Genomic DNA, 8,996 nt, shown 5'->3' with positions numbered 1-8,996 from the left:
CGTCACTCAGGAACTACTGAAGCCATCGCCTTCAAAGGTCAAAGAAAGTTCATTCCTCTTTTCTGTAAAACTTGGATTTGACCCTGTCTTGACCCTATTCTGAAATTTTTCCACACCCTGTACTCAGACCTCCACCCTGATAATATAAGGTGTTCTGCCAAATAATTTTGAGATGTTCCGCCAAGTTCCTATGTAACCAAAAATCCTTGGAATCCCCTACCTTTGCAGTTTGGAGGCTATTCAAACAAATTAATTTTTCCTATGTTCAGAGCTGTTCTCTCAAACCCTGCTTTAGGGAAACAGCCCTGTCTGACAGAAAATAAAGCTTGCTTAATTCGACCAAAAATTTTGAATTGGTGGTCTTTACTTTCGCTAGGTGGAATTAACACGTATTTCAGAAATGGGGTGTTCATGATACAGGGAAGACACAGAGCATATTATGGTAAGAAATGTTAAGAATGCTAAAGAAAACTTGTCAAAAGGCCTAAGATGGGAAGGAAAACTGTTCAAGATGGAACTACCCACTGGCAATAGCTAAAGAGTTTCTTGGTAGAGTATTTACTATGCGTGAGATCCTGGGCGCCATCCTCTCGCCATCATGACACTGGGCATTGCAGTGGGGAGAGGGGTCACACTCAGTCCTGACAAAGCTAGGACAGTGGGAGAGTACAGCCCCGAAGCAGGAACGGAGTCCATGCATAGAAAACGGCCAAGAGATTTAGATTGCAAAAACACACTCTGAAACGTGTTTAGACACGTTTCCCTGTCATCGACCCATTCCATCATACTTTAAACTTTTTGATATTTTGCTTCTAGGAGTTGGTTCTTTAGCTCTGCCCCATAAACAAATGTTTTGTGTGTGGTCTGATGTAGATAATTTGTCTTTTTTCTCTTTAGAAGCCCAATTCTCTAGCAGTCTGCTATTTCCCTGATGGTTTGTTCTGGCCGCTCCTTCTGTGCAGTGTACCTGATCGAATCCGAGTCCCAGTGTCTGTCCTTAACAGCTTTCTGCTCTGTTGTCTGTCCCTACATAAATATCTGTCTATTTTTCCCCTCCTCCTTTTCCTCCTCTTCCTCCTCATTCATCTCCTTTTATTTTTTAAACTTTTTATTGATTTGTGAATTTCGCAGCATATACTCCAGTCCCACTTATCTCCGTATCTGCCCTCTGCCCTAGCAAACTCCCCCTCAAAAGAAAACAAAAATAAAATAAAATAAAAACTCAGAAAAAGATCTCGCCATGGAAGCTGCAGTGTGCACGGTGTGTCACACTTTATACCTGTTTCTTTACTTGCAAATGTTGCTCAGGTTCAAGGCCTCTGGCTTCTGCTACATGGTCAGGATGGAGATCCTGCTGCTTTGGTTCTGTAAGGCCAGCCTCTTCATAGATGCGGTGGATGTTGGGGTGGCCAACTCAAAGCTCTGGATCTGGGCCTGGGTGGAGGCTGAGTGGTCAGCCCAACAGCGCTCCTGTATCTGCACTGCCAGGGCCAGCTCTGCTGATTTGCCCAGGTGAGGGATATGGAGTCAGGAGTGCTATCTCACACCCACACCACCAGGGCTAGCTCTCCAGCACTGTTCTTTTTAAAGTGTAATCTAGAACTGATAGATGCTCCAACTTCCCAAGTGTGCACTTCAGCAAGTTTTGACAAATTTATCCAGATGTATCTGTATAACCACTACAGTCACTATATGGGCCATGATATTTTCCAGCTAACTCCCCACCATGTCCCCCAAGTAACTGGTAATCTCGTTATTAAGGATTAGATGAAGTGTTTCTAGTCTCTTTCTCTCCTTTTTTACTTTTTAGTTTTGTTTGTTTGTTTTGAGACAGGGTCTTGCTATGTAGCTCTGAATGTCTTGGAATTCACTGTATAGACCAGGCTAGATTTGAACTCACAGAGGTCCTTCTGCTTCTGGCTCCCAAAGTGCTGGGATTAAAGGCATGTACCACTATGCTCCGCTTCTGGTCTCTTGTGTGGTTGGAACTATATGGCATTGCTATGGGATGGATGCTTGTGCCTCTCCCCAGTAACCATGATGGAACCTTTGGAAGGTGATTGTCTTGAAAATATAGTTTTTGAGTGCATCTGATGCCCTACGTAGAGACCTGGAGAGCTTAACTTGGTCTTCACCACAGAAAGCATGTTAGAAGTTGCTGTTTATAAAGGAGAAATCCAGGCCCTCACTGGACACCAAATCTGCTAGCACTTTGATCTTGGACTTTCTAAACTCTAAAACTGTGAGAAATGAATGTCTTTTGTTTATAAGCCACCAGCCCATAGTATGTTGGAGATTGGTTCTAAGGCTTTGATTCAATCCAGAATCTGCGTGTCCAGACGCTAAAGGTCCTTTTCCCCAATTGGTTTTTGATCAATCAAAGAAGCCAACAGCCAATTGTTGATGTCTTAGTTAGGGTTTCACTGCTGTGAACAGACACCAGGATCAAGGCAAGTCTTATAAATGACAACATTTAATGGGGCTGGCTGACAGGTTCAGAGGTTCAGTCCATTGTCATCAAGGCAGAAGCATGACAGCATCCAGGCAAGCATGGTGCAGGAGGCACTGAGGGTTCTACATCTTTATCCAAAGGAAGCCAGGAACAGACTGGGCATGCTCAGGCATCTAGGAGGATCTCCAAGTCCATCCCCATAGTGACACACTTCCTCCAACAAGGCCACACCTTCAAATAGTGCCACTCCCTGGGACGAGCATATATAAACCATCTCAGTCGGATACAGGGCAAGACACTTAGAGTTGCGCAGGAGAGGACACAGAGAGGAACGGGACAGAATTGCCATATTAAACATTATAATTAATGTTAATATTTCAACTTAATTGCCATGGCTTTTGGATTCTTCCTATCCCCACCATTCCTTAGTTATCTCCTCTACTGCACGGTAGTTTTTTTGTTTTTTTTTTTTTTTAATTCTCCTGTTTGCTTTTAGTATGTCTGTAGGCTCATTTAACTTGTTGAATCTCATGGTCCACTGCCGTTGACTCTACCTCTGGGTTCAGACATTGCTGATAGCCTCACTCTTCTTTCTCTTGTAGATTTGGTTAGACAAGCTCATACGTCCCTAGCTCTAGGTTGTATTATTTCTGGACTCTTATTTTCTTCCATTGTACTAAAGCCCACTGAGTTCTCTAACAGCCACATGCCAACAACAAGCCTTGAAAATTACCTAAATTTATCATACTTCCTCTAAATTTATCATAGTGCACCTGCTCGTGTGTACATGCATGCTGTGTGTGTGTGTGTGTGTGTGTGTGTGTGTGTGTGTGTGTGTGTGTGTGTGTGTTTTGAAACAGTCTCATTTTATTGCCCTGAGTTTTTTGAAACTTGCAACAATCCCCCTGCCTCTGTCTTCTGAATGCCAGGATTGCAAGTATGTACCAGGACTAGACATTTTTTTTTAAAGAGGTAGACAAGATGCATGTCTTATACTCCAAGATGTAAACCAGGCTGGCCTGGAACTTGTCATCCTCCTGCCTCTGCTTCCTACATGCTAGAGCTAACTACAGAATTTAAATTTATCATACTTCTACAACCGAAAGCATCAGCATCTCTCTGCAGCCCCCTTCAGAGGGAGCTAGGACTACCCTGGGTTTTTATTTTTACATGTTTATTTTTCCAAGGGACTACACGATCAGCACCAGTCAGTGCCCACTCCCTCCCCTCTGCCCTCCCAAAGCACTTGAGAAGATCATTGTGGTTTGAATAAAATATGCTCCCCAGGGGCTCATGTATTGAACATTTGTCCCCAGTTGGTGGCACTGTTTAGGGAGGTTCTAGAGCTTTAGGAGGCAGGGCCTTGCTGGAGCTTGGTCCCACTTCCTGTCTGCCCCGCCCCTCTCTTTCTGCTTCCTGTGTGTGGGTGAAGAATGTGATCAGCTAGCTTCCTGCTTCTGCCTCCAGGTCTTCGCCACCATGACGGACTAGCCCTCGGGAACCAGAAGCCAAAATATACTCTTTTCTCCCATTAAGTTGCTTTTTGGTGTTGGTATTTTATATCAACAGAAAACTAATATAACTACACATTTAGAAATTACAGACACCACAAACATAGATATAACTGTGAACAGGCCAAGTGTCTCAGCACTGAACTCTTGAATGGTTCTTTCTTTCCTTCTTTTTTTTTTTTTTTTTTTTTTTTTTTTTTTTTTTTTTTTTTTTTTTTTGAGACAGGGTTTCTCTGTATAGCCCTGGCTGTCCTGGAACTCACTCTGTAGACCAGGCTGGCCTCAAACTCAGAAATCTGCCTGCCTCTGCCTCCCAGAGTGCTGGGATTACAGGCGTGCACCACCACCACCCAGCTTGGGGTGGTTTTTTTCTAAAGCACTTGAGCTGTTAGTATTTCCTTTGTCAGGTGGGTCAGCAAGAGCAGTGGGCTGAGACCCTGGCAGAATCTGATTGGCACAGAGTTTAAAGCACTAATATGTCAAAATAACGTGATGGGTAGCTGCCAGTGCTTGACTGACAGGCACCTGAGTCCACGTTCCCAGTTCCGGGTCGCAGCCTCTGTGAAGCATGACCAACTCTTACTACATTGATTCAGCTTTGAGGCTGGAACTCAGAATGCATCCTGGAACTGGCACTGGTGCTAGAGGTGGCGCCTGCCCACAGCGTTCTCTCGGGAGACTTGGTGGAGTCGGCCAGAGCTTGGGGAGACAAAGTCTATTTGCTGAATTGATTGTGCAGACAAAAGGCAAGGTTAATGCCTTGGGTCACAACTGGTGAAAACGCAGCAGCCAGGATCTTCTGGCTGAGAAGACATGGATGGGGAGGTGAGGAGTTTGCACCCCCAAAATGTGTCATGCCTTTGTCAGAGCAGAGCTCTGAGCTTCCCAGAGAGAGCAAGACCTGAGCTGCTGCCATAGTCTTTTATCTTGAATGTAGGGTCAACACAGAGGTACTCCGGTGCCTGCATTGATGCTTCCTTTCCCCAAGAATGGCCAGAGAAAAGGTGACAAACACCCTAGGGTGTCTCCTTTCCTTGAGTTTCACAGAGCTCTAGGGCAAAGGCCAAACTTAGAAACCGCTGATGAACCAATGTTCTAAAGTTTTGCTTCCCACTGTGTGTGAGAAAGGGAGGGATGGGGACAAGAGAAGTCTTCCCCAGGGAACGTCTCAAAACAACTGGATACATTTATAGCTGTCATAACCAGAAGCAGGGAAGGGTAGCCTGATGTTGTCTTGTGGGTAGTCAGGGATGCTGCTAAGTATCCAGGAACTCACAGGCTACTTACTCCCCAAAGCCCTAAAGTCCATCTAATTACCTAGGGTGAACAGTCATTCCTTCAAGGCCAGGAAACCCAGCGGGATCCTTGAGGGCCTCATTCGGCACCAGAACTCTTCTGATCTGGATCTGGCTTAAAATCTAGAGTCTGGGCCAGCAGATGATTTAGTGGGTAAAAGCACTTGCTGCCAAACTTGATGACCAGAGCTTGATCAGGTACAAAATAGCCAACTTCTGAAATGTAACCTCTGACCTCCACATGCATACTGTGGATTGCATGGGCAAACACACACACACACACACACACACACACTTGCACAAATGGTAAAATGTAGAATAAAAACTATTTTCCACAGAATGCCATGCTTTGGAGTATGCATACATTGTGGAATGGGTAACTTAAACTAGTTAATAGATATATTATCAAACATTCTGTTGAGGTGAGACTGCTTCAGATCTACACCCACCAATTTTCTAGTAATCAGGATGTTGTTGATAACCAGTTGCCATGTTCCCACAAGCCCTCTCCATTGCACTCTCTTTTGTCTTACTGGAATGCTGCATGTGTTCCCAACGTCTCCCCAGGGAGATACTTGTTAACCAGAGTGTGGCCTGGATTCACACAGAACTGTCTTCATCTGCTTCCATTTTTCTGATGTTACAAGTTGAACAAAACAGGAGCCCCTGCCAACTGACTATGTTCCCAGAAACAGTTTCATAAACAGTGAAGTCACTCAGGCAGGGGGGCCTTCAGAGGCAGCCACACCCACAAGGACTCACAGTCATCCTCTCACAGTTCCAGATTTTTCAACAGTTTGGGGGCAGGGGGACATGAAGCAAACAAAGTCACCTGAAAGCCCCATGCCACAGCTTCTGGAAGGACAAAAGCAGCCCTTACTCTACCTAGTGAGAACCTGGGCCCATGGGTGTCCCTGCCAACAGCTGGACTGTCCCAGTTCTGTGATGCTGAAACACAACGATGTCACAGGAGGCTGTAAGGAGGCCTGGAACAAGGGCAATACTGCTGCAGCCTCTTAGCTTTCTGCCTTTTGGTCTCCCAAGCAGTATCAGATCTGCAGAGACTGCTCAGTAAACATCAGTCAGCATCACTATTGAACAAGGATGTTCCGTCCAGGTGTGGTTCGGGCTGAAGAACCATCCACCACGGCTCTGGCTCAAAGCCATTGATAAAGCCCTGACCTTGAATGTCAGCTGCCCCGCCAAGTATTGCATGTATCTTTCTGGAGATGCGCGCCCTGCACACACTGCCCTCTGCAGGCCGTGTGAGGTTTAAATTTGCTCTGGGCACCTCTGTGTTTCTCAATGGACCTTCCAATAGCTATGACTGATGGTCTCTACTACAACTTCCCATTTTGGCCCCGCCAGGGCTCAGAACTACTATATAGATATATCTGTATATATATATATATTTGTAAATATATTTAATCTAGGGACATTCTGAGAGCCTATGATGACCTCCAGCTCCCCCATAGGGAGCAGAAACAGGAGCCACCTTAGCACAGCCCCTCGGAAGCCCAAGGCCAAGTCCTGTGGACCACTCCTTTGAAATGTCCTGACCTCAGGCCTGGGATGACCTGGCTCCTCCTGTCCCCCTCCTCCCCTCAGGCTGGAAGCTGTTAGGCAGATCTCAGCCTCCGCTCTTTAGCCATGAGGAAGGCTATCTTGGGGGACATAGGGCCTGTGTTTCTGCACAAACCTGGAGCCATGCATGTCGTCTTTCAGGGCAGAAGCAAGGTGGCCAAAGGCCGTGTGAACAAGTCCAAGTCCTTATGCTGCTGCTGACTGGGGTGTCAGCCTCCTTGACACTTACTGACAACACCTCACAGCAGCAAATCCCTCCTGTTTCCAAGATGTCTGTGTGTACATCTCCAGTAACCTGTGAGTGTCACTGGCAAGGACCTGAATAGTGTTAATCAGAAATGCCCTCATCGCGGAGAACATGACCTCTCCCAACCTCTGGAAGAGCAAAGACCTAACTTCTCTCATCATGAGCCAACACAATCAGCCTCATTTCATTGACATTGACCATTTGTGTATATGGTGCTGGGCATAAAATCTAATCCTGTGCACATTTGGCAAGTACTCTCTCTGGACCTTGGTTTGTGAGACAGGGTTGTAGGTTGTAAAATTTTTTTGCAACCAATTTTTAATAAGGTTTCCACTTCTTCTCTACTCAGCAGAGGTAGTGGAAGAGAAACGTTATTAAGATAATGGGGAAGTGGACCTGTTCAGCGATAGTTCTTTGGAGGTGAGCTTGATCTTCTTGGGCAGCAGTTCAGTCCCATAGCAAACACCAACTATGACTCAGCAGCTGCAGACCAGTCCTCTAGGCAGGCAGACACCAGGCACGAACTGGCAGCTACAGTCCAGTCCTCTCAGCAAGCAGACACCAGGCAGCTACAGTTCAATCCACCAGGCTCACCAACCGCCCTGAGGCAAGGCCACAGAAGCAGCAAGCTGCCACAGGGACCTCGTGAGCAGCTCTTGGGCAAGTTTCTCTCAATGTTCAAGTTATCACAAGTTGAGCTCAACAACACTATGTAAGGTGAACCAATACATGTTTGTCATTGACCGAAGAATAGCGGGACAGAGCAAACCAAGGCTCAGTGCTCGTCTCCCACTGCCTGTGGGCTCATATTTATACTCCTTCATCAAGCTTCCTTTCACATGTTTGCTATATCCAAACATCCTTTCACCTGTGTCTGCTTCAGGAAAACAGTCTTTCATGCGCTTGCTTTAGCACCTGTGTGCCCCAGCAAAACATCATTGGCATAACTAACTTTCCAAAGAACTAGAAGTTTCCACATCACAGGGTTTAAGTAGTCCAGACTGACCATGCAGTCATTACCCTTGTGGCCTGTCTCCTGAGTGCGGGATTGTGTGTGTATTACCCACTTGACTTAACCAGCCCTCTGTAATCCTGACCTTCCTTTATTTGATTGGATCCCCTGATCACACCTCTCCCGACTCCCTTATTCTCTCTGACATGCTCTCTCCTTACTGAAAAGATGTGATTAGAGTTCGGAGCCTTCTCTAGAGAGGTTGTTAAATGAAATCTATGTTGTAGCTTTAATGACCAGTCTTCTCTATATATTTTAGTGTGAGTGTGCATGTGTGGGGGAGCATGCATGTATCTGTGTGTGTGTGCGCACGTGCGCGCACGCACATATGTATGTACGTAGGTGCATGCATGTATCTGGGTGGGTGGTGCCACAGTGGACATATGAGGATCAGAGGACAGCTTGCAGGACGTGTTTCTTCCATTGTGGAGGTTCTGGGTAGCAGACATCACAGCAAGTGCCTTTACTTGCCAAGCCATTTCACAGGCTAACTTTTGGGTAGTTTTGTTGAAGCCCCCGCTAGTCCTGCAAATTCCCACCTTGAGCATGGAGGGAGAGGCCCTGATATAACATAGATCTTGGCAAAGGTGTAGGGGATGTAATGTTAGCAGAGGGCGGGCGGGCATGTGCTCTCAGCCCTCCATATGGCCCTGCTGTGTTAGAGTCTATGAGTTCTATGAACCCACATCCCCCTTGGTGTATAGCTAGCTAGGTAGCTTAGACAAATCCTCTGCTTGAGACCTCATAGCTTTCTCCAAGCTCACATACAGCTCGAGGCCAGAGGGACCTCGTGAAAGCCTGTACTCTGCTCTGCGAGCATCTTTCCATAAGCACTTGCTTTAAACAGCTTGTCCTGTGCCCGGCATGTACGGTCTCCATCCTGGGCCCAGTGAAA

The sequence above is a fragment of the Apodemus sylvaticus genome, chromosome 2, assembly GCF_947179515.1.
Source record: "Apodemus sylvaticus chromosome 2, mApoSyl1.1, whole genome shotgun sequence".
NCBI classification, from domain to species: domain Eukaryota; kingdom Metazoa; phylum Chordata; class Mammalia; order Rodentia; family Muridae; genus Apodemus; species Apodemus sylvaticus.
Note: the sequence above shows the minus strand (reverse complement) of the source record.